Here is a 26,284-nt window from a genome sequence, read left to right as displayed (position 1 = left end):
GAATCCCAAATTACTTTGTTAGGTAATTAGAAAGTGTTGATAATTATTTCTTTCATAATTTAGCGGTGTGACGGGAACGGGAAAATGATCTTGTGAAAGTTCACACGTGCAGATGTATTAGTTACTGATTCATTTGATTAAATGGTAGTCTCAAGTGCTCAGATCCGCAGCTGAAGGCGCTCCATTAGCATAACACTGATGTTTAATTTTCATACGCATAATTAGCCATATATTTAACACTAATAGCAACATGCAGCCTTTCAGCGTTAAACAGCTCGGGATTTGATCTGGCCTGAGCTGAACCTTCATCGCTGCACCTTCCCCTGTCTGGAGTGTGCAATGATCACAGGACAAACCTCTGTAATCAAGCGCATTTTGGCAGAGGGAACACCAATAAAAATGAACATTCAAAACAAATTACATCGGTGCTGTCGTTATAGATGTTAGTAGAGGGGGTTTCTCTTTTTTTTTTTAACTTCTGTACCAGCTGCTGCTGCCCGCAGAATTCCTCTCCTTTGGTTTAAGGGCACAGTGCTGGGGGCAGAAATATTTCAGGCAGCGTGGTTGGAGCAAAAAGAAAAACAAAAGAAAAAAAAAAACCCAATAGGCCAAACCAATAACGGGTTTGCCAACGTTTAAAAGATTTTTTTTTTTCTTAATCACCGAACCACACGGTGAGGCTTTGTAGCAACAGCCAGCTAATGATTCCGCCACCAGGCAACTCCTGGAGCCGCTCGGCTCGTCCTGATTTCTGTGTCGCACTTGTGCTTTTAATTGCTCCTTACTAGTGCCTGTTTTAGGGTGCGGAGTGCCATGCCGTGTGCCTAGCACAGTCGCTTGGATACTGCCCGGGCCCCGGGTCTCTTGCGCGTGCCCTGAGGGCCTTGCCCACGTAAGTGATCGCCGCGGCGGGCGCGGGGTCGGGGTTGGGACCGGGGAAAGTGGAATTGGTAATTCCGGGAGCTCAGGGCAAGGCGTGAGGAAACCCGACGGCCGGGCTGCCTAGGGACAGTGTATTCCAGAGACTTGCAAGGAGGGGGGAAGGGGAGAGACGGCCTCACTTCGCGACTGTCTCTTGGGTGCTCTGTGTCCACAGCTGGAGAGGGATCAAAGACTTTTGCAGCAGCACAGGGGACCTGGTTGCCTTCTTGGAACAAAAGTCCGGCATGCGCCCCTCGGGATACTGTTTCAGAGCCTTGTTTAATTTAGAAGCGGATTGTGTGTGAGCAAGAGATGGCTACACTCCGGAATTATTTCTTAGCCCAGAAAAGCAGGTTTAGGGAGGAGCACTGAGCAGGGGCCCTCTCATGCCGAGCCGCTGGCAGTAGCTGGTTTCTCAATGTGGGATCTTAGCCGCACTTTGTGAGCTTGGAGTGGATCCCTCCCACTCTCTACTGCTAAGGTGACACCTGTTCTGAATGCCGGTTTGCTTAAATTGTTGCCTGCCCTCACTCTGAGAGAAAACAAAACCCTCCCATTTGTTCTGAGGGTCCAGGATTCCTCATGGAACCTACTGGAGTCACCTCAGAACCAGGAGGTCCTTGTGGTGTTAGCCACAGCCACTCTTGGCTGGAATCCCAGTGGCTCTGGGTGAGGTTTTGGGCCAGTTCAGCTGGAAAAGGGACAAGAAGGCGTGGACGAGGTATTTTTAAATCTACTTCCTAATCTCAACTTCAAAGCATGTTAAAAGGGAGTTCTTTATGGAGCTGCTGAGTGTTGGTACACACATACACACACACATATATACACACACACATTAAAGGTTAGTCCCTTTAATAAATGGAATTATAAACTTGTCCCATAAATACCTCCACCTCAAAATAATTGCTGCACAAGCAGCGTGTTACCTCAGTGGTTGGTAAAGTCCTGTGGTCCTAATAAAAGTATCCTTGGGGAACCTCGGAGTAAACTGCTTTGCAGATAAGATACAATACTAATGGTTGCAATCTGATTGCCTTAGGAGAAAACTGAAGTCATTCTCCAGCAAACATCTCCCAAGGCCAGCTGAACCCGCTTGCACTTTAGGGAATTCAGATCTTTGGGGGGTGGGGGGTGGGCAGTAGCATCAGCCTGTGGGCCTCTGCTTGGCCAACTTCTGACCACATAAAAAGTTTTTCTATGGACCTTGTAAATCGTCAGCCACTCCCTGGTCTTTTCCAGTTCTCAGACTCACTAGAATCAGAAACACCTCTATCCAAAAATCTACAACCCTGGACACAAAGAAGCTGAGCTGGAGGGGTTGAGGGACGACGGGGAGAACCCTGTGTTAGGTAAAAGCTGGAACTCATCACTTTTCCGAGCCGGCTGGTCCTCAGTTTCCCGTATTGTGAGTGTTACAAAGATGAGCTGGCTCTTAGTCCTGGCCGAGGGGACCACCCGTCCTGGCAACTACAGGTGCCATTTCCTTGCCGCTTCCGAAAGCCCAAGCTATTTTTAAGGGATGTCAGCTTTGCAAAACCCGCTTCAGTAGAAACCAGAGTTAGCACAACCATTAACTGCTTGAAAACCCTCATTGGACTTGTTCCTAAAATCATAACCGGAGGCAGACGGCTTCCTTCGTGGACTGCCAGAGGCCCGGCCCCTCCCTACCCTTGAGCTCAGGTGCGGAACTGGTACTGGAGAGCAAGCGCAAGGGAAAGGAGGGTGCTCCGGGGAGGAATGGCCCTTGGCACACACAGCGTGGGTCCTTGGATTCCTGCTCCTGAAGCGGGATGGAGCTGCCGGCCGAACTGGAGTTCAACTCGCAAGCTTCAGTCCCAGCCAAGTAGGCCCTTGCTCTCAAATGCGCCGGTATCTCCTCTCTCTGGGACCCTCTCAGTTTCCAGAACAGCTGACCTTTGCGGCTCCTGCAGCATGCGAGCGCAGGTCCCGATGCGAAGTGGGCCAGTGTGGGGAGGGGTCATTTTAGAGACCTGACCGCCCACTAACCAGTCACTGTACACAACTGGGCGAGTGGGGCCCAAGCTCGAATTCCTAGTGCAGCAAACGGTCTAGCGTGCGTGCGTGTGGGGTGGTTGGGGGCAGGGCCTCAAACTTCACCTCTGGGATGGCCTTGGAGGGCTGGATGTGGGCAGGGGAGGAAGAGCAGCAGTGGTCCAGGAAAGTCGCGTTTCTGGATTGACAGAAACCCGAAGAATGGCCAGGCCCAGAGTCCACTGCCAAGGACATGTTTGTAATCAATGCCTCTGTTCGCAGGCTAATCTTTCATCGCAAAGCCGCGATGGAGGGGAAAGATACGGAAGGGCTGGAGTTGGGGACTGGCTTCCGCGAGCATCCTTGGGGCCGGCCAATGTGGGATACACAAGAGGGAAAAACGGATTTTTTAAAATCCCAGTCAACAGGTTGGGGTTTTTCGGCAGACGTGCAAAATTCAGACACGAAGATCACTGTAACTGTCAGAGAGGTAAGGACCTCAGACACAATGGATTTAAGAGGTTTTTTTACTGGAACAGTCAGGACAAGGGAAAGAGAAAACCGTGCTTCTCTTGGAATCTCTCGTCTTCCAGACGAAGAGGTTTCCTCCAGTCCCCTCCAGATGCGTTGACCGCGCTGGGAAACCGAGTCCAGGGCCAGGATTTGTTTTTCCATAGCCGCACAACCCCGGCAGGGCTTCAGATCCGAGTTCCCAGTTGCCCTCCAGTCCCCCCCCGCGCCCGGGTCTTTCCAAGATGCTATTAGGTGCCACGTAGGTTACCGCATGACCGGTCATTCCCCTGTTTCTTCTAAAAGTTCTCTAGCCAGATTTCAGCAATTTATTTAAAAAGGCACCCGGTCACCGCGACCTTCGGGCGGCTCCTCAGGCCTCATGGGGCAGTTTGGTCAGGATCTGCGCGCCCCTCGACGTGATGAGAACCGTGTGCTCGAACTGGGCCGACCTGTAACACAGCACCCAGCCGTCAGAACGCGCACGCAAGCTCCGGCCGGGTGGCAAGAGCGCCGTCGGACCAATCTTCCCTTCCCATGCAATTTAAAAGCAACGGGGCAGAAAGCACCTTTGATTGTCTAGGGAGACTACAGTCCATGCATCCTCCAGGACTTTAAATTCAGGGGATCCCTCCGTGATGATTGGCTCTGTAAGAGGAAAAATATTTACTGCAGTGACCTCATCAGATTCTTGTTAAACATTGTTTCGGGCTGATTATTAAAAAGTAGAAGTTTCTCCTCCCTCCCCTCAAGTGCTTCCCCCACAGGCTCATGTTGTCATCTTGCAAGGGTTTATAATTGATGTTGCTTACATAGTATACTACAAACTAAACAGTAGGAAGAGGAAACACTATGCCATTCAAAATGTATGAAGTTGCCTAGTTCGTAATTTTTTAGAGAAAGAAGGGCATTTTAATCAAGCCTTAATTAGGACCCCGTGGATAATAACCACCCAAACACCAGTCCCTCTTATAAATACGAATTTTTTAAAAAAATTTCAATTTTAAAACCATGCTCAAAATATTCATTCATCAGCAAATAACAAATTTCTTATTTCACTCTAATTGCTTCTCTATTAAATCCCACAGTCAGAAATATGATGCCTTTACGGCCCTAGGTGACTGGAATTTGGTGGTGATACCAATCACAGGATCAGCCAGGAACGGGCCACCAGAGAGCACATGCCACTTGCTGACAGGGAGCAAGGGACATAATCGCGCCTAGTTACTGGGTGTTAATGAAAAAACAAAACAAAACAAAACAAAAAACCCAACACCACATTATGCCGGTAACAGGATTAGAGGTTGGATGGCTGCCTTCTCCTAAATGTGTCGGTAAGTATCTGATTTAGGAAGATGGGGCTTGAGGATATTATTTAATCAGATTTCCAGTGCATCTGAATTATTTCATTACGCTGATTGGCTTTATTAGTCCTTCACCGGACTGCCGGGCCTAGGCCAGTGGCAGCAGCTTCCACCAGGAGCTACGCACTTGGAAGAGGAGCTTCATTTACCTATAGTGAATGCCATGCCCTCCTCCATGGGTAGATCATTGTCATTTGCTGCAAAACAAAAAACATCAGAGGGGGTGTGAGAATAGGAAATGGGGAGGACAGAAAAAAACAGATTACAGGGGTCAGGCCCATTGAAAAAACTTGGTCGTTTTATTTCTCTTCTTTTAGAGAAGGAAGGGTGGAGATTTCTGGAGTCCTGGACAGTGACCAGAAGTTAAACATGGGGCTACTGGGCCTGAGTCTTTGCATTATCTGTGCTCTGGGTCAAGACTCCCCTAGAAGAGTTTTTCAAGGCCTGGCAGGGGCAGACTGGGTGTTTCAGACACATGTCAGGCTTCCTCTCCCCGCTCTCTGTGCCCCAGGCTACTAGGTCTCCCAGCCTACTGGGTCCTGGGTCTCACCCACACCCCTCCCTCAAAGAGAAAGAAGTCCTGGGGAATGTTGCAAAGGACGGCAACCTCCTTTGGTGCAGGTTGTGGGGAGCAGGGGCCTGACTTCAAATAGTTTCCCTCCAGACATTGGCACCAGGTAAGGCACAAGGCTCACAAGCTCTTTCTGCACTCTCACCTGAACCTCTTCTGAGCTGCCTAGGTGGGGGCTCTTTGGTCCAAAGAGGGTTCAGACCTGCTGGGTGTCCAGCGATCCTCCAGGGCATGAGTCCCAAAGAGTAGTCCTTCTATGGACCAACCAAGTCCATAGGGGCACAGGTCAATGCCCCAGGACCAACTTTCCTTTGGTCCCTGTCCAGGTGTGGACCTGCCTTGAGGGTGCTCCACTGAGCTGCCTCCTACCTCAACCCAAATCCTCCCACCCCTGCGGGCCCACACCTGTCTTCTCACTATAGGGTGCACACCCAGGCAGTGAAAAACAGGACATTCTGGGGAAGGAAGACAAGGGTGGGCATAATCTAGAAATCTCTAAAGAGTACATGCTGCTAAATACATCAGCTGTCAACGCTGTGTAGGATGTAATGAAGTTTAACCACAACAGTCAGCAGCTAGAAAAGGGGGTAGAAAAAGAAAAACAGAAAACAGTCATATGTGCATGCTGCTGGGACACTGATGCAGTGGCGTTTTGTTTTCAGTAACTCTTTCTAAACAAATATCCCTTGTGCCTTCCAGCCATACACCCTTCAGGAGAAGACAGAAAACAAAATAAACCTTATTTTGGGATTGAAACAGCTGGGCTCTAATCCAGTAACACAGTAATGTCCCGGTTAAAATTAAGCAGACTCCCCTCCCCTGCCCACCGCACACAAACACACACACAAACACAAGGTTGATAATGCAGATTCAAAGTCAGAGTAAGAGTTCAGGGGCAAAGCTGCCACATCCTGATCTCTGATCAACAAACAGCTTCCCAATGAACTTTCTTACCATGATGCCAAATTTCTGGATGTCCATGAAAGTAAGATCCTATTCCATGTCCCACAAAATGTGGACAGACTTGCAAACCATTCTGATTAGTTATGTGGCTTTAAAAGTGACCAAAAAATATTTAATTAAATTAGGTAAGTTTTTCAGGCATACTAAGATAAAACAAAGTCACGTTAAAATATTCTCTGAAAAAGAAAAAGTCAGTAATATTTAGAGTCAGATAATAATATTCATATATTTTCATTATGCTGTAATAATTTTAATTTTTGCTGTTGCTTGCAACCACTCTCTTTGGATATATGAAGAAAGAAGGTACATATCTATCTAACACAGTCGTTTGAGTCATTTACCTTTGTATAGCATTCAAACAAAGCCACTTTTAGACAACAAATGAGTATGTATACACACATAGTGATTGCCATACATAACCAGGATACATGTGCATATAATGCAGGTCATAAAAACCTGCCTGGTTTTTTTGAGATTTCACAAAAAGACTATAAATTACTCCTGATTGGGGAACCAAAAATAAAACAAATTACAATATAGAAATATGACTTACTATGGTTCCCTTTTTCTGCTCTATTTCAAAGCATTATGCATTTTACCAACAGGCACACTCACATGAAAAGCTCAATCTACTTTGTCAGTATTCTTGAAACACTCCAAAACTGTGAGATCATTTGAGAGTTCCATTCAAGACCTGCACCATTAACAAAATTCATAAAGAATGCTTTTTGATCACTAGGATGCTTAAGATAAGCTAGTATTGTGATTCCCAATTCTTAGTGCTTCATTAGTTACTTCATTACATGTATGTAATGAAGTACATTGCATGCACTACATTAGTTACAAGCAAATGTTTTACGTTCCATCTGAAACCAAGCACAGAATCCAACTCTAAAATCTTTATCTACAAGATTGAAAAGTAGTCCTTGAAATCAGCTGAACATGTTTATTTTGGGGAGCATCAGACAAACAAGAACATATATACTATTAAGAACTTATATTTTCAGGTGGACAAAGGGCACAACACCCCTAACCCTAACAATAGATTGGGATTTACAGGACTACTATTTCAATTATTAACAGAACTAAGTTTCTAGATCTCAAACTAGAGTCTCAAACTGACTCTTAGTTTAACATGAACCCAAAGGCTTTCAGCCAGCATCTTTATGGTCATTCATGTCTATATGTTTTTTTAAATAATTTTAACCATCCCCAGACTTGTAAGATAGCTTCACTTAGACCAGGATGTCACTATAACCAGCAGATGGGCAACCTCTTATTCAGATTTAATTTTGATATAACTGTTAGTGCAGAAATAGGTAAGCAATGCATATGTTGAGGACAGGAATGGTAAGTCAAGGTTTTTATCTCTTATGTTGTACTTTATGGTTATTTCTGTGGATCTTTGGTGGGCAAGTAATTCTATTTGGTGTTTCCCAAGGTGTTTTTATTCGTGCCACACAGTTTGTGAATAAAAACTGAGGATGAAGAGTGAATACAGGTGGAAGAAAGATGATTAAATAGGACATAATAATCTAGATTTTTTTATATAAGCAGTTTCTACCAAAACCTATAAATTATGTTAGTTCAATCCCAACAAACCTCAATGATTCTAAGAACATTCAATATAAACTATTCTATTTTCTCTTCTTAAAAAAAAATCTAGGTTTTTTTTTTTTTTTTTTTTTTTTTTAAAGGATCCGGCTGATTGGCAGGCATCACGGCTACATCTTAAATGTGTGTTACAATGGCAATCTTCATTTTAATTTCCGATGAGAGGAGAGGAAGAAAGCCCACTCTGAAAAAACACTTGGGGTCCCTCCCCCCATCATACCTCTCGTTCCTCTGCATAAAAGAAGCTGTGCAATTACTAGGTGGCTAAAGATATCTGAGAGCATTCTCTTATAACAATTTACTCCCTGGGTCCTGCTGGAACTTCTGGCTCCAGGAGTATCATAGAATCTATGTGTCATGGATGCAAAGGTTAGAGGATTTCACAGCCAGGTGGAAAGAGGAAAAGAACAGGCCAAATTTCCCCCGGTTGCCTGCTTGAGTACATCTTAATGCCTGACTCCCAGGAGCTGAGTATACACTCCTGTTTGCTTTTCAGAGTATTTTCCTTTTGGATTGGTAGATGGTTTTTAGTACTTACTGGAACTAAGTCAGATAGAATCTCATTAATATTCCTAATTAATGTTTAAAAGCATTCCCTTTCTATTATTTTGGAATAAATGGGGAGCACAAGATTATTTACCTCATTGTAGGGTTTAAATCCAAATTCACAGAGATAACCCAAGTGACCAGTAGTAGCAAATTTCACTCCTCTAATATGAAAGAAAGTACTGGTAACCCTTACTGTGGCATGGGAAGTTGGAGTGTGTCTGCACCCCTTGACTGGCATGCTGGGGAAAATGGAAACAGCAGGGCAGGCAGAAGCACCCAAGTACTCCCAAACACCAGTCACCACAGGCCATGACCCTTTTCTGTGCACAAGAGTTTTCTTGCCCTGAACATTTCACGGATAAAATCTGTCTTCGCTCTGCTGAAACCTACTGAAAAGAACTCTCCTGGTGTTAGCTCTTCTGATTTTCTCTAATTAAAAATCCTTTAAGACAGTATGATATCTACTCATGAGCCCAAGCACACTGATGATTTGAGGCCTTTTTTATGGAATATTTGGAGAGGGAGAGGAGGATATACAAAGGTTGTTTATGAACTTACTTTCCTATTATACTGTCTTATTACAATTTGCGGTGCAGTTACAGTTTATACATGAAAAAGATATCTCTTGCAAGGAATTTAATCTTGTGACCATTTTCTTCAGTTTAATTCCTTTTCATGAGGCAGTTATACTCAATTTAAATGTCATCTGGGTAAATTAAATTTTTTAATACTTTTCAACTACTTTTTTTGACTAAAAATACATTCCCCAAGAGGGCAGAGGAGTACTATGTTTAAGTACAGGCTCTTATAAAGAAATAAAAATGCACATGAAAATAGATTATTGCCAATTTTACATTAATCCTATAAACAGCACTAATCTCCAAATAGTCACATCTCAAATAAATGATCTCAAATGGCATGCTATTTCATGTTACGAAATTTTTCTTTACTGTTTCTAGATATTTATTTTAGGCAGTACTTATGAATGAAGGAATGCACAAATCCAGGGATTCCTTCTAATGAAAAGGAATGTTTAAGTACAATTAGTAATATTTTTGAAAGCCAACAACTGTTTTCCAAAAAAGTAGTACATTTTTTTTTGTTTCAAACTAGATCACAAATTACTGTATTTTTCTTACAATAGTGCTGAACTTTTATTTGAGGTTTTCTGTTTCTGAAAAGCAGACATGATGGATTGAAATAAAAGATAATTTATTGCAATGCTTACTTTCATGTGCAGAGAGAAGCAGTATAATTGTAATTTACAGTAGCTGTCAAGAAAAATCCATCACAGATGACATTAAAATGACTTATTTTGCCTGAGCCACTTATTGTTTAAATGTGTGTAATCTAATAGAAAGAGATTATTTTTTAAAAATCTGCTTCATATTGTTCCAAATTAATATCAAAACATATAGTTATGAATTAAACATTAAAAACCATTTATTGATACTTTCATCATGACATTTATAAGTTTAAATTATTTTTGATTGAACTGTCACATATTTATGATGCATGAATCTACACATTCACAATATACTCATATGTACAGATTGTATAATCTAGAGATAATTATAAAAATACAGATTTAGAAATATTTTAAAGCAAATGGAGGTTCAGTGAGTCTAATAACACTATGACCTAAAGATTACTAGGCATTCCTCACAAAGCAAAAGGGCCCAGAGAGAATTCTTTCCATTAAAACATTTTCGCTGATACTTCTTCAGAGACATTATCTTCTTTAGGTTTCAGAGGAGAATTCAAAAATTTCCTGTAAAGATCTCAAGGTTTTTGATAACATAATACTAATACAAGTTGTTTGTTCTTTTCCTAGTGTATCAGTAGAGATAGGCTATGCAAAAGATGGTGAATATCTTAAAATAAACAAGACCGAGTTGAAAGATGTTTGTAAACCTTTGGTCTATAATGATTTCAAGTACTTTTGGCTTAAAGGTAAATATGGTTTATTTACTTATTCCCCTAAGATTTTGCCAGAATAAGAAAAGGCAAGATAATAGGTGTCCAGAAACACTGCTTTAACACATTAGAACAAACATTTGTTAGAATCGGGGCCAGTTTCCTTTCTAGTGGCAGACATAAACCATCTAAATAATGAAATGTATTAGGGTACAAGTAAAAAGTTCATTGTCTGTTATTTTCCACATAGTTTTTTAAAGTGCAGTTGTTGGGACTGATCTGGTTTTCAAAAAAGCTTGTACATGCAAATTCATAGTCTGTGAAAACTGACCTTGTATCCAGATAGCTAAAATCCAATGTCACTTTCAATTCTACTCTTCTTCTTCTTCTTCTTCTTTTTTTTTTTTTTTTTATGTAGCTAGAATTAATGTAGTGAATATGTAATGAAATGCATTATCCTGCATGGAGATTTATCAGATTTTCCAACTGAATGCTATGCTTTGCTAGTACTAGCTGGAGTTCACCTGCATGTTGGTGTGGCGTGTGGCTCTTTTTTGTAAAGAGTTAAGTCGTACACAAAAAAAGGGAACAAAGGTCAGCACCCAGCCGCCACTTGAATGTGAGATTTTTCTTTTTATTCCCCTTGATGTATACTAGGCTCTGTGTTATTAGTCTTAATGATGGAAAATTGTAGTGTTGATACAAATCTTTTTTTCAAAGTAGTAGGCGGGAGCTCCATTTGTTAGTAAGTTTTTTTTGTGACTAAAAGCCATGGACAGTACATTTATGTAGCAGTAAAAGGCCTAGATGCTCTTTCCATAGCAGAGCTAATTATTCCTACTGTGACCTTACTGATCTAGCCTGTTCCTAGTACATCTCATCTGCACGCCTGTTCCTCTGTGTAGATGGTGTCAGAGAATATGAAAAACCCTATAATGAAACCATTTTCATGATGGAGAAAGGCTACTGGAGTTGCACTTGCTACAAAGAGGCTCAATTATATGAGTAATTGTGATAATTTTCTACATTCATAGCCTTCAATGGGGAAAAAAGAATGAGAGCCACAAAGGAAAATTACTTTAACAAGAAAGTACAGAGAGTAAAAATGGAAGAAGAGACAAAAAGGGGAAAAAATAACCAGAAAAAAAGTTTAAAAAATAGATCTGGAGGGAGGAATAGCGAGACAGGGAGAACAACAGAAATGCTCAAAAGCCCATGTGCAGCTGTGTTGCACAATTAAATTGAATTTTTTTTTCTGCAGTTGATGAATGTGACTACTGCAAATGTGCCTCTGTAGTTAGCTATCATTTGTTGTTCCGTGACAGGAAAAGGATAATTACCTCTCAGAGAGAATCAAAGGCTGACATGCCCTTTAGACACAGCCATGAATGCAGAGCTCGATAGAATGCTTGAATAAGAATCTAGTGTTCTCTGCCCCCTTCTACTGAAGAATAAATTTTGTTAAAATGCAAGAGCACCACCAGTAAATTTGTTGAACCCTAGGTGTTCAAAAATATGAGGTGCATCTATCGACTCATCCCATTTGCAAAAATAAAACTGCATTTTGAATTCATTTCTATTATATTCATGGACAGTAAGATAGTGAGATATGCATTAAATTTCTTTTCCCAGTAGGGGTCTGATTCAACATTTCCTATGAAAGAACAGAGAGACACTATCCTTTTTTCCCAGGCTAGTTAGCCTATAATTTAAAACTGTCAAAAACACAATTTTGTTCAAAGTCTTCAATAAAAGCTTCTCAGATATAACCCAAAGAGATTTTACTAAAGTTTGATTCAGACACTGTTACAATATTTTTAAAGCCATAAATACATTTAACTGATATTTTACTGGCTTTTTTCTTAAAGTATTTGAAGGCTTACGAAGAAAAAAAGGCAGCATCTTTTCAAGGTGACTAAGCCTTCCATCCTTTAGACAAATGGGAAGTATTCAATGGTTCATATTAATGAGAACAGTACTTTAAACGATGCTGATGTGATCATCTTTAACAGAATGCATTACTTTAAAATGAAAACATATATTCGGCATGTCTACCTCAAAACAGTTACGGGGGAAAAAAAGACCTAAAAGTAGGTAACAGATTACAAAGAAAAGTCTTAAATTCAGAAAATACACATACACTCAAAAAGTATGGATAGAATACTCTGTGAAAAATAAACAATGGTTTACAGGAAAAATGAACCAGACAAAAAAAGAACAGATCACCCTTTCAGGCTATTTGTTAATCTGCCAATTTGAAAGGTAAGGCTTGCTTGAACTAACACTTTATTATCTTCATATCATAGGAATACATTTCACTTCATTCCTTTATAAAATTTAGTTTTTCTCCTGTCTTATTAAAAACCCCAGGGTTGAGATGCTCATCCCCTTCTTAGGTACTCCCTTCCATATTTGGTGTGATTTTGAATAAAGGGAAACTACAGACCAGTACATCAAGCTAAAACAAAAGCAGCCATGTAACTATTGCTTACTCCTTCTATAAGTTTCTTTGCTGACCCTGGTATAATTCACTTTTATAAAACCTTTTTTTTTGTTTTTTTTTTTCAACTCAGGGAACAATATTGCAGCCTGGTAGTTCACATACTGATATCAGACTGAAATGATGGTTCTGAATCATAAAACATGTCATCAACTTTATACCAAGCCACCAATAACCTCTGTACCATTTGCCAACCCTCCCTTTACTTGTCAATGTAAGGCTTACCTGATTGTGTTTCCAATTACAGAGAAGGGAGCCCCTGCTCTGCAAGCTGCAATTGCTTCATCTCTACACCTCCTGGCAACCTCCACTAACTTTTTACCACATTCGTCCACATTGCCCACCAAAAATGTTTCAGAGGTGTCTCCATGGTAGCCATTGTAATAGACCTAAACATAAGCAGAAATTTAAAAATATGTCCTTGTTTAAAAATCTACTATCCTAAAGTATACATTGTATTCATTTATGTATTTAGTAGACTCATGTGTTTTACCCTTCCAGAATTATTCATTTGCCTATCAAAAAAAGAAGAAATAGATATATTGAAACTTGCAGAAACTTAAAAGATGAAGCCATGCAATTATATTGCAAAATTTAAAAACAAATGTGTTAACTAGTATGGTTATTTCAGCGTTATGACGAGCAATACTACTGTAATATTTTGATTCCTCACTTTATTTCTGAGAAGACAAAATTACATAAGCAAAAATTAGTGGCCAAAGACCTTGATCTACAATTACCACAGTAGGTTTAGAGAACTAAGGAGTATTTAACATAGCGAAAAGTTTCTTCCAGGTCATGAAGACTTACTTGATCTTGTATTTACCAGTTCTACATTTGAAGTGATATATAATGACAAGAAGAAGTAGATAGACATGTTTGTATTATAACAGACAAATAGGATAATTCAGTTCTAAGAACAGAAGTGGTTCCATATAGGAATAAAATGTGTTACGGAAAAACCCTATGTCTAGAAGTGAAATCTCTTTTTTTTTTTTTTTTTTTTTTTTTTGAGACGGAGTTTCGCTCTGTCTCCCAGGCTGGAGTGCAGTGGCGCGATCCCCGGGTTCACGCCATTCTCCTGCCTCAGCCTCCGGAGTAGCTGGGACTACAGGTGCCCGCCACCACGCCCGGCTAATTTTTTGTATTTTTAATAGAAACGGGGTTTCACCGTGGTCTCGATCTCCTGACCTCGTGATCTGCCCGCCTCGGCCTCTCAAAGTGCTGGGATTACAGGTGTGAGCCACCACGCCCGGCCAAGAAGTGAAATCTGAATCAAATGTTCCAGATGGCCAAATGTTAACAGAAAGCACTATATATGGATATCTAAAGAATTAGAATATAATAAAACAGGCTTAAAAGCACATTTACAGAAAGGATAATTTTATCATTCTTCAGTGATTCAGAAGCCAAGTAGGATCTTGAAAGATACCAGATTCATTATAAATCAATGATAACCAAGCACTATAGTAAATATAAAAGGCAGAAGCGACTGTTTGGATACTGATCCTTTGATGTAGCATGGAATTTGCTACTTTGCATAAATTTGTCCTATCTAATTACTTTTGACATTTCTCTTGCTCATAAGGTAGAATGTAGAAACTATTATAAAAAAGATGTTTATCTGAGCTTTCAGTCTGTTGTGATACTGAATTAATGTCTTAAATCGTATACTACTCGGCATTTCTTAAAAAAATGCTCTCATACTGTGTGAAGGAAGCAAGAAAGGTCTTTATTAGATCTTCAGTTTATAATTCAGGAAACTGAGGCACAGACAAGTAACTTCTTTAAGGTTGGTGGCTAATACACAGGTAGATTCAGGTTAATATGATGGATTATTGGCTTCTAATCGAGTGTTTTCTCTACTATATCAAATTATCTTAATTACCTTGCAACAGAATAGTGTTTTATACATTTACTCCCATTTACAGTCCTTTGCAATCCAGGAAAGCACAAGTTTTCATTTTATACACTTGGCAGTATTTCACTTTGCTTCATAAGTTTTACAATTTTGAAATAGTTTGAATGTTAATAATGAAACTATTAAAAGTCTTTAGGAAACTTAGAAAAGGAATAGAGTATTCTCTTTGGACACATTGGAAACAGTAGGGAAGAGTATGCTGATTTCATTCAAAAATTCAAAATTTTATATTCTTGTATTTCATTCAAATACAAGAATGCTATTTCAAAATACAAAATACTATTTCATTCAAAATACAAGAGGCCAGGCGTGTGGCTCACGCCTGTAATCCCAGCACTTTGGGAGGCCAAGGCGGGTGGATCATGAGGTCAGGAGATGGAGACCATCCTGGCTAACACAGTGAAACCCTGTCTCTACTAAAAAAAAAAAAAAAAAAAAAATAGCCGGGCGTGGTGGTGTGCACCTGTAGTCCCAGCTACTCGGGAGGCTGAGGCAGGAGAATGGCGTGAACCCGGGAGGCAGTGCTTGCAGTGAGCAGAGATTGCGCCACTGCACTCCAGTCTAGGCGACAGAGCGAGACTATCTAAAAAAAAAAAAATACAAGAATATAAATTTTGCTAATATAGGCGTAGTCAAGAAGATGTATAAATGAATGTTTGTATAACTGTTTCTTAAGTAAAAATGTACTATTTTAAAAAATCTTTATTCATCTTTTCGTATTACTTTTTGCTAGCTTTGAAAATGATTACTTGAGGCTGGGTGCAGTAGCTCATGCCTGCAATCCTTTGGGAGGCTGAGATGAGAGGATTGTGTAAGACCAGGAGTTTAAAAACCAACCTGGGAAACATAGTGAAACCCCATCTCTACAAAATTAAAAAATTAACCAGGTGTGGTGGCACACGCCTGTAGTTCTAGCTAAGGTAGAAGGATCACTTGAGCCCAGGAGTTCAAGGTTACAGTAATCCTTGATGGCACCACTGCACTGCATCCTGAGTGACAGAGCAAGACCCTATCTCTGAAAAAGAAAAAAAAGGAAAGAAAGAAAAAGAAAAAGAAAGGGAGGGAGGGAGGGAGTGAGGGAGGAAGGAAAGGAAGGAAGGAAGGAAGGAAGGAAGGAAGGAAGGAAGGAAGGAAGGAAGGAAGGAAGGAAGGAAGGAAGGAAGGAAAGAACATCAAAACGACTGCTTGAGACTGGTGCAGTGGCTCACACCCATAATTCCAGCACTTTGGGAGGTGGAGGCGGGCGGATCACTTGAGGTCAGGAGCTCAAGACCAGCCTGGAACAACATGGTAAAACCCTGCCTCTACTTAAAATACAAAAATTAGCTGGGTGTGGTGGTGCGTACCTGTAGTCTCAGTTACTGGGGAGGCTGAGGCAGGAGAATCACTTGAACCTTTAAGGTGGAGTTTGCAGTGAGCTGAGATCCTACCACTGCACTCCAGCCTGGGCAACAGAGGGAAACTCCGTCTCAAAAAAAAAAAAAAAAAGACTACTTGAAAGATTCACTATATACAGAAATACAATACTTTTGAAAGTCTGTGGTAGTCATCTACAATTTCTATTTATACCCACAAACTAGTCTTGTCTTGTACTTCGTTTGTTTATTTATTTATTTTTTGAGACAGAGTCTTACTCTGTCACCCAGGCTGGAGTGCAGGGGCGTGATCTCAGCTCACTGCAACCTCTGCTTCCCAGGTTCAAGCAATTCTCCTGCCTCAGCCTCCTAAGTAGCTGGGATTACAGGCTCCTGCCCCCAAGCCGGGCTAATTTTTATATTTTTAGTATTTTTAGTAGAGATGGGGTTTCGCCATGTTGGCCAGGCTGGTCTTGAACTCCTGACCTCAGGTGATCCACCCGCCTTGGCCTCTCAAAGTGCTGGGATTTCAGGCATGAGCCACTGTGCCTGGTCCTTGTACTTCATTTATTTAACAAATATTTACTGAGCAACTACTATGGACATTACATTGTCTTTAAGAAAAACATTTTTCAATTTTAAAGGGGGGAAGGAAATCTATTTTCTTGTGATGTATACTAGACGTAAATAATTCTAAAATGCAATGAGTATTTTCTGATAGAAATATAGGATCTGATAATGGAGTCCTTCACTTAATAAAATATTTTATAAGAAATGTAATTTGTTAAGATACGGACCTATATGTTTCCTAGATTCCTTCACATTTCTAGACACTTGGAAGTATTTCACTTTGCTTTATAAGTTTTACAATTGTGAAATAATTTGAATGTTAGATACAAAACTGTTTATTAAGTATTCAGGAAACTTAGAAAAGGAATAGAGTATTTTCTTTAGATACACTGGAAACAGTAGGGAAGAGCAGCTGACTTCATTCAAAACATTAAAATGGTAACATTTCATGATAGGGTGACTAGATGAGATAATAGATGTAAAACCCTAAAATCAGGTACAATCCAAAATAAAAGTGTCTTATGAAAAGCACTTTATTTTAGGTATGCTTCATAAAATACCTCCTTCTGCATGATTCTAAGTTGGAAAGATACCAACAGGATGTATGTGGTGCAAGTGTTCAAGCATTTTAAGTACGACAAAATGATACAGGAAATAGTATCAGCAATAAAAGAATCGTTGGCTATCTCCTCATATGATTGATATGAAGAAAAAAGGTTGAGTTAACTTAACTAAAAATCAGACTGAATTCCACCATTGGATTCCTATTTTTATCTCATTCCCACTCCTACCTAAGTTTCATGGTCTAGTTACTATTCTTAAAAACACTTCCTTATTAATAGAAACTGTATTCCTTGAATGTTGTCATTTCAACTAGTTCTCCTAAGATGTTTAAATTTTGTTTATTTATTTAAAATATATTTGTTAATCATTAGATGTACAGAATTTATTTATAATCTACATAATCCAAAGGTATCATTACAAAATTCTTTAATAAAAAGAAATGTAAAAGTACACATAATCCAAGTCTGAGAATGGTAAAAGGCTAAGAAAATGAGAAAAAGTTACATCTTGTACAATTTGAAGTCCCTATGTTAAATTACTTAGGCTTGTTACTTAAAAGAAAGGCTATTAACCATTTGGTGAAAACTTAAGTTCAGACAAAAAGCCCTCTGCTTACTTTGAGCGCAAGGCTCTCTATACCAGAAATGGAACTCGACGTTACCTTCAGGGATTTTAATAAATCTAGGGAACACTGCTAGCAAAAGAGTTGCTGTCCAAATAGACTGACATACACAGGCCAATGTAGCCCCTAATGACAGAGTAAGATAATGACAGGCCCCACTCAAAATCAGCAGGAAGAGGAAGATCAATCTTGGCAGAGTGAAGGAAAAATGCTGGCTTTCTTCGTGTTAGCTCATCTCATACATATCTAGCTTCAGCAGCTGCCCAGTGCTGTGGTGCTCTGCGTTAACTACACAGTGGATCAATAACAATTACACCTTCTCAAAAACATGACACATAGCAGGATTGGGTTGACATTTCACTTAGGCCAACATTGATCTCAGTGCATCTGATTGCAGCCCTAAATTCAAGTCAGGCCTGGGTTTACTTGGAATAAACACAGAGTTAAAGACAAAAAAGGAAACCAGCTGCTTGCGTCTGGGTCTAGAAGTAAACAGCACTTCCACTGGTGCAGTTCACATTTTCAATCCACTCTTCCTGTTGCTACCAGCAATTCTGAAGTTGATCAAAGACGATTTTTTATATGATTTACTCACTGTGACATCAATGTTGATAATATCTCCATCCTGAAGAGGTCGACTAAAACATAAACAGAAAAAAAAAATGGTGATAGACAGATCTCAATAAAAGGAAAATAAAAATAAATACTTAATGACTACTATTACAAACCCAATGAGTCGCAATGATAATTTGGAGTGAAGGAGGAATACACGGGATAACTAAATCTAATCTTTAACTTATTTCAAAAGATGCACTTAATTTGTTACCTTAATTTTGCCAAGAACCAAAACGAGAGTTGATAAGAAAAATTTGCCACATTTGGATTTTTACCACTTATATGATTAAAATCTAAGAAGTAAAAGACATATGTAATGCACAATTCCCATCTAGATTACGTACTGCTTTAACACACATTAAATGGTGGTATTGTGTCCATTTAGAAGTAAAATACTTTAAAATTTCTGTTTTATCATAATCAATTTCAGAAGTTTACTGGTGGGTTTCAATTGAATGATAGTGTCTTTCAACATATGTTACAGATCTTAGCTTTATGTTTTAGTTTCCAAAGAACAATATGTTATTAAGAAATGAATACCTGTCAGGAATACCATGACAGAGCACGTTGTTTACAGAGGTACAAACAGATTTTGGAAAACCTCCATAGCCTAGAGGTGAGGGATAGGCATTATGACTGATGATTTCCCGATGAACAAGAGCATCTATCTCTTCAGTTGTCATGTCAACCTAAAATGTTAAATAAAGAAATTGTGCAGCAACAATTGAAGACATTTCTTGTATTTATCAACTATGCTATAGCAACAGCACTTCCATGTGAGACTGTATAAATTTACTGTGATAAACTTATGGTACAACAATTGAATTAATTATGATTAGTGTTACAATTCTCAACTGTGCCTCGTGGACAATCATTTGGGCGTGTGATGGTGTTATGGACCATTAGGAAATAGAAATGTTAAGCCCTATGATCCTCTAAATCATTTGTGAGTCACTAAATGACATAACTCCCTTTTGGCCTGAGGATTTCAAAATTATGTTCTTCGGCAATTCCTTCCTCTTTCTCAATGGTTGGTGCCCTGGGCTACCCAGCGCATATGAATAAATGCTCAAAAGGTTCATCAGTTGAACCTTGAAAAACTTGAAAAGTAGGTCAACCCACATCTTTTTATCTCAATAAAACATTACAGGGGTTTTGCAGCAATGGCATAGAGATTATGGTTGATATTTAAAAGAGTGAGTCTAATACATTTTGTAGAGACTTGATTTTAAGTAATCTTGATTTCTTTCATGTCTAAATAAATAAATGTATTTCTAAAAATATTTTTTCCTTACTAAAGGTATTCCAAACGAAATTGCTCCCAAACTAAAAGAAAACTGAAATTGAGTTTTATAAGTATATGAAGACTATTTCCATAAACTCCATAAACATAAATAAAATTCTAAAACAAAAATAAAATCTTTTATTAAAAATTAACCATTTCTTCAGTAATTTTCTTCATTATTTTATATATACATTATGTTTAGTCGTGTTGTAAGTTTGGTACACAGAAGATACTGTGAGTGATTTTATCTTTGAATCTCACTTCCTAAATTCTGCCCACCTTTTGGCAGAAAATAGGCTCACATTTTTCTTTTATAATCCTTATATAGAATGGTGCTTCAGATTATTATGAAAGAACTAAATGAAAGAACTAAATCATTTCTTTTTTTTTTTTGAGATGGAGTCTCACTCTGTTGCCCAGACTGGAGTACAGCAGCATGATCTCGGCTCACTGCAACCTCAACCTCCTGGGTTCAAGTGATTCTCCTGCCTCAGCCTCCCAAGTAGCTGGGACTACAGGTGCTCGCCACCATGCCCGGCTAATTTTTGTATTTTTAGTAGAGGTGGGGTTTCACCATGTTGGCCAGGCTGGTCTCGAACTCCTGACCTCAAATGACCCACACACCTCGGCCTCCCAAAGTGCTGGGATCACAGGTGTGAGCCACTGTGTCTGGCCTGAAAGAACTAAATCTTGTAATAGGAAGTTGTATATAATTGCATTGCTATATTACCTACAGCCTTTTGTATGTGACCTGATCTTTCTTTGCAGGGCAAATGCAAGAAAATAGGAGACAAAGGACAAGGTAGAGCAAATCTTCAGGCACACAGAAATAATGTGGGGAGTACAAGCTGAAACTACAGGCAGGAGTAGGGGGCAAAAATCAAAGCTGTCTACCATTGATCAACTTGGATAGGGTGACTGAGACCAAAGTATCTCTAGAATTCTGCTAGTTAAAATTGAATTTGGGTTTTAAATTACTTCTTGAATAAACACATAAAATAATAAAATTCCTTTTCCCCATCCCAAGGCTTCACTTATTTTTTTTTAAAACAAATTAGATGTGTACAAAAGAAGAGTTAAGGATAAGGAAAAAAAAAGAGGAGTGTTTGTTGCCCCTTATGTAAGTCATCCTGAGGCTTGGTGAGACGCCACCTTTAAACTCTTCCCAGCCAAGAGGAGGACGTGGCGGGCCAGCTGACAAGCCTGATGAAGCCCTTGGATCTGATCTTCATTTTTAACTTCTATGCTGTCTCCCCAGTCTGGTACAATGCCTGTCGTCACATAGTCTGGCTTCTTTATGTGCTTGAGGAAAAAGGATTGAAAACGAAGATCAGAACCCAGCGCACGACAATGGGATCATTTTTTCAGACACAGCCTACTGCTTCATGGAGCTCTGCCCTTCCTGCCGGAGCACCGACCTCCGAAGCCAGCACAACAGACCCTCCAGGCTGCCCCTAGTTCCTTCCCCTGCCCTTTTGAACTTAACATTGCCTGTTAGTGCTGCCTCTGGATGGTCTGTTAACCTTACCATGCTTTGAGTCAAACTGGACTGAAGCAGACTTCTGGTCAAAACAAACAGTAGTTTTCTCTTTTTCCTCCTCCCAACCCGGTTAGAAGCATATTCACCATTGATGAAAAATAGCACCAAGCTTCCAATTCACCAAATGGTTAATTAAGAGCACTTTCGTCTTCTTAACACAAAAATATAATTTATGCAAAAGATAGCTCCCAACACCCTCTCCAAATGAATATATGTAAAAAGGCTGACTGTTAAGTTCCCTAAAGCCTATTACATATACACTTTTCTTACATGTTGTAACCATACTCAACACTGAGAGGCTAGAATAAAATGAAACAAGTTTTATTCTTCAAGTACATAAAAATTACCTAAAACATTTCCATTATTTGTCAAGAGTAAACAAAAAGCCACCCCAAAACTCAAGACATGCAACCCTGATCACTTTTGCAGACCATTCTCCACCATGGGCAGTATTCAGAAAATAAATGCCATCTTACACACAGATCTTCTTTCAGTCCCAAGGTTTTGCACAGCTCTTTACAAACTATTTATAGTTTATAATGCATGACAAACTATAAGCATTGTTGGACAGTCCACAGTAAGGCTCCACAGCAGTTTGGGACAGGAATCTGAGGGAGATAACACTATTCAATTGAAACACCACAGCAGCTCTGGAAGGGCTGAGGTTAGGGCTCTCCTCTTTGTGAAGCCTGTCCTGCAGGAGTTACGGCTCTTCATTTACTCCCTTGTTCAGATGGGTTTTCTGATACAGGTAACACTACTGCCTGGTTTGCCACAGCCGAGCTCTGGAGGAACATCTACTCTCCCACAGCTACACCACGAATGCCCACAAATGCTCACCAGGTCTCCCCCACAGAGCCTGTGTCTTGTCTCCACTCTGCTCTGTGATCTGGCAAGGTTATCACTTGCAGGCAGAAGGGCTGTTGGGTTGTCACGCTGAAATTCACTGAAATGGCTAAAACAATGCAATTCACCTCACCAGAGATTTATCTTTTCTTCTAAGGAAAAAAAGTGTCAATTTTGTGACTAATACCAAATTCTCACTCTCACTGTGACAGGCCAGGGAATACATCCTGGTGGCCTTTCTGTGTCATCGGCCTTTGCCATAAAAGTGGGCCACTCATCTTCAGAAGTGTAACGTACTAAATGTGGGCTCACTGTAAAAAAAATTCATAAAAGGGAGAAAGCAGATGATTTTTGTGACCAATCTATATTTCTTTAGCTATTCTCCTTCTTCCTAAAGGGCTTGCTTGCACATTCTCTTTATATTACATTTTGAAAAATGGATAGATTGCCTTTCCACAGAACTGTAATCTCTGAAAAAAAAAAAAAAGACTGCTCTGAGACATATTTTATTTAATTTAGTCTAAAAGATGATTCAAAGACACCAGCATCAATAACAAGGAAAGTATAAGAACAGGCTTAAAAAAGCTAGTATGCTAGTTTTAAGTTATCTCTTTTGAATCATCACGATTTTATAATTATTTTTTTTCTCTAAAACAGAAAACTACGCACATATAGTTTTATCTTCATGTTAGAAATTTAATATAGAAAATTTCACGTTAGAACTTTTAATTCTAAATACACTAAGCAATTGAAAGCTTAGAGCTTTATTTTAAAAAATTAATGCTATAGAACTGTAGGATATTAAAACTTCTCAAATCACAGTTTTAGATCACAAACCTAGTCTGAAAATTAAAACCCAAATGGCTCAGAAATCAAAGGTGCAAAAATATTTGATCGCTTCTGCAGTCAACTTTTATCTTGGCTGGAAAAAGCAGCAGATAATAGGCAATACAGTACCTTAGGAACCAGATGAGCTGAAGAAACTGCAGCCGGCAAAACTATACTGTGTGAAATATCTCTTTGTCTCCGAAAAAAGAAATTTCTTCTTTGTTGACGGCTTGACTGCTTGTGTAAGTAGATATGATTGAGTGGTGAAGAGAAAATTCTATGAGAACCTGTGAGCAGAAATAGACATATTCTAAGTAAAAAACCAACCTAACACAGTGTTCCACTTTAAGATGTTGTGGCGTTGTCTATTAAATCATTATTCTAATACCTTATTGACTGAAAAAGGAAAAGCCCCAAATAGAAAGGAAAGCAGTGGTATTCTGAGTTCTAGTACAATAGTAACAGTGTATTTATTAGCTAATACTATGTTTACATAAATGCGTGACAATGGTAAACGGGAAACAGACATATAGAAACATCTGCTAAGCACCAGGGCTGTAAAAAGAACAATTTCTGCTGTGATACCTTATGTGACAATGTCCAAGACGACCCTAGATTCAGGGTACTGTTTTGATGGCTTTATACTCTGTAAAGCCGTTTTCCTTTCAAGAATCACAGACAAATTGCCAGCTGCACTTTTTGCCCTCCATAGGATTACTACTCTGTGTTAAGTTCACGTGCAGTGAGGCATTATACTGAAATTCATTGTGATGAATGTTCAAGTCAGATAAAGACTAAATAGCAAAAATGTAAGTATAACACTGAAAGAAAATGAATATAGGGTTCAAAATACTCACAACAGGAATTTAGAAATATCTATCAAAATTTTAAATGCACATATCCTTTGATTCAGCAGTTCATCTCCTAGGACTTTATCCTGCAGACACTATGCAATGATGGATGTATGAAGATGTATCGTCCTTGCAGCATTATTTGTGGTAGAAAGAAGTGGGAAACAACTCAAATGTTTCCAAATAGGAAATACCAGTAGGGGACTGATTAAATATATTATGGTATACTTACAGAAAATTCTGGAGCTATTAAAAAGAATAGGCTAAATCATCATCTCTATGTGTTGATACGGAAAGAGGTCACAATACACTGTTAGGAAAAAAGTGAATGCTTAACAAATACATATATAAAACCCATTAATGTAAAAGGAGCTTATACATTTATATAAGCTTGCACATGCCCATACAATTTCTGGAAATTAATATTCATAAACAGTAGCTCTTTCTGTGGCATGTGGTTGGGGCTAGAGGTAGAGAGGAAGACTTTTTTTTTTTTTTCTTTGAGACAGGGTCTTGCTCTGTCACCCAGGCTAAAGCACAGTGGTGTGATCATGGTTCACTGCAGTCTTGGATTCTCAGGCTCAAGGAATCCTCCCACTTCATCCTCTTGAGTAGCTGGAACCACAGGCACATGCTACCACGCCTGGCTAATTTTTGTATTTTTTGTAGAGACAGGGTCTTGCTGTGTGGCCCAGGCTGGTTTTAAACTCCTGGGCTCAAGCGATCCTCCCACCTCAGCCTCCCAAAGTGTTGAGGTTACAGGCGTGAGCTACTGCATCCAGCCAGGAGGACATTTTGATTCATTTTATTTCATTACTTTCATATTTAGAACAATCTTTTTTTGTTTGTTTGTTTGCTTGTTTTTTGGTTTTTTTTGAGATGGAGTCTCACTCTGTCGCCTAGGCTGGAGTACAGAGGCTCGATCTTGGCTCGCTGCAACCTCTGCCTCCCAGGTTCAAGCAATTCTCCTGCTTCAGCCTCCAGAGTAGCTGGGACTGCAGGGGCACACCACCAGGTCTGGCTAATTTTTTTGTATTTTTAGTAGAGAAGGGGTTTCACCATGTTGGCCATGCTGGTCTCAATGTCCTGACCTCATGATCTGCCCGCCTCGGAATCCCAAAGTGCTGGGATTACGGGCGTGAGCCACTGCGCCTGTCCAGACAATAGTTTTAAAAGTCCCCAACAGGTCACAACTACATGGCAGGGGTCAGAAAACTATAGCTCAAAGGCCAAATCTGGCCTGCTGACTGTTTTTATATAGCACAAAACCTAAAAATGGTACATTTATTAATGGTTGAAAAAAACTTTTTAACCCAATATTTTGTAATACATGAAATTCAAATCTTGGTGCCCATAAATAAAAGGTTTATTGGACCACAGCTACCCTCATTTGCTTACAAATGTCTATGGCGGGTTTTGACCTACAGTGGTAGTTGAGTAGTTGTGAACATGTGTTCCACAGAGCCTAAAAAATGTACTCTTTGGCCCTCTACAGGAGACATTTGCTGAATCCTGGTCTAGAGCAGTAGTCCTCAAAATGAGGTTCACAGACCAGCACTATAATGTCACATAGAAAAAAAATGCAAGGCTGGGTGCGATGGCTCACGCCTGTAATCCCACACCTCGTCTCTACTAAAAATACAAAAATTAGCTGGACATGGTGACGCAAGCCTGTAATCCCAGCTACTTGGGAGGCTGAGGCAGGAGAATTGCTTGAACCCGGGAGGCAGAGGTCGCAGTGAGCCAAAATCACGCCACTGCACTCCAGCCTGGGTGACAGAGAAAGGCTCCGTCTCAAAAAAAAAAAAAAAAAAAAAAAAAAGAAAAGAGAAAAAGAAAAAGAAAAAAGATGCAAAATCTTGGGCCCCGTATCGATCTACAAACATAGAAACTGGTGATGGAGGCAGGCAATCTATGCCTTAACCAGCCCTCAGGGTAATCCTGACGCACAGGAAGCTTGAGAACTACTGGCCTAGAGTAACATTTCAGCTGTGAAACATAATGAAAACATGAATTGCAGGTAAGTACTGGCTTCAAAACTCTGGATATCTAATTGACTTGGGGAAAGTTACTGATGCAAACATACTGCAGTGGTCAGTGATTCAGGGTGATAGGTTTCACTCAATTATGTTCCTCCTTAAAGTGGACTGTAATATTGTTGAATCTAACTTATAGAGGTGTTTGGGTACTATTTTAAACAATTTCAAGCATCAGACAAAATGTCAATAATATCATTTCTTTAAAAAGAAGTTGCAAAACTCAGGTCCAGTGACACATACATGTAGTCCCAGCTACTCTGGAGAGCAGCTGATGCGGGATTGCTTACACCCAGGAGTTTGAGACCAGCTTGGGCAACAAAGTAAGACTCCTGTCTCTCTAAAAAAAA

General features: G+C 39.7%; 1 non-coding gene across 8 annotated transcripts in view; it reads right to left on the bottom strand.

Annotated features, from left to right (window-relative positions):
- Window positions 1-1,756: 1,756 nt before the first annotated feature.
- LOC101867089 (methionine aminopeptidase 1D, mitochondrial) overlaps window positions 1,757-26,284 on the bottom strand; it is a 94,511-nt gene continuing 69,983 nt past the window's right edge. For 2 of the 8 annotated variants that reach the window (XR_006691058.3, XR_012421216.1), the window contains exons 2-10: window positions 23,177-23,334; window positions 20,986-21,135; window positions 19,089-19,237; window positions 18,529-18,571; window positions 13,127-13,290; window positions 6,313-6,410; window positions 4,937-4,984; window positions 3,993-4,071; window positions 1,757-3,875 (exon numbers count right to left, since the gene is read on the bottom strand). This is a non-coding gene — a transcript (methionine aminopeptidase 1D, mitochondrial). Of the gene's footprint in view, window positions 3,876-3,992; window positions 4,072-4,936; window positions 4,985-6,312; window positions 6,411-10,732; window positions 10,820-13,126; window positions 13,291-18,528; window positions 18,572-19,088; window positions 19,238-20,985; window positions 21,136-22,213; window positions 22,690-23,176; window positions 23,335-26,284 lie in introns of all 8 variants that reach the window. The other 6 variants (XR_012421219.1, XR_012421221.1, XR_012421220.1 and 3 more) reach the window with 6 other exon arrangements.

The sequence above is a fragment of the Macaca fascicularis genome, chromosome 12 (assembly GCF_037993035.2).
Source record: "Macaca fascicularis isolate 582-1 chromosome 12, T2T-MFA8v1.1".
Classification (NCBI taxonomy): domain Eukaryota; kingdom Metazoa; phylum Chordata; class Mammalia; order Primates; family Cercopithecidae; genus Macaca; species Macaca fascicularis.
This window is presented reverse-complemented; position numbering and strand designations above follow the sequence as displayed.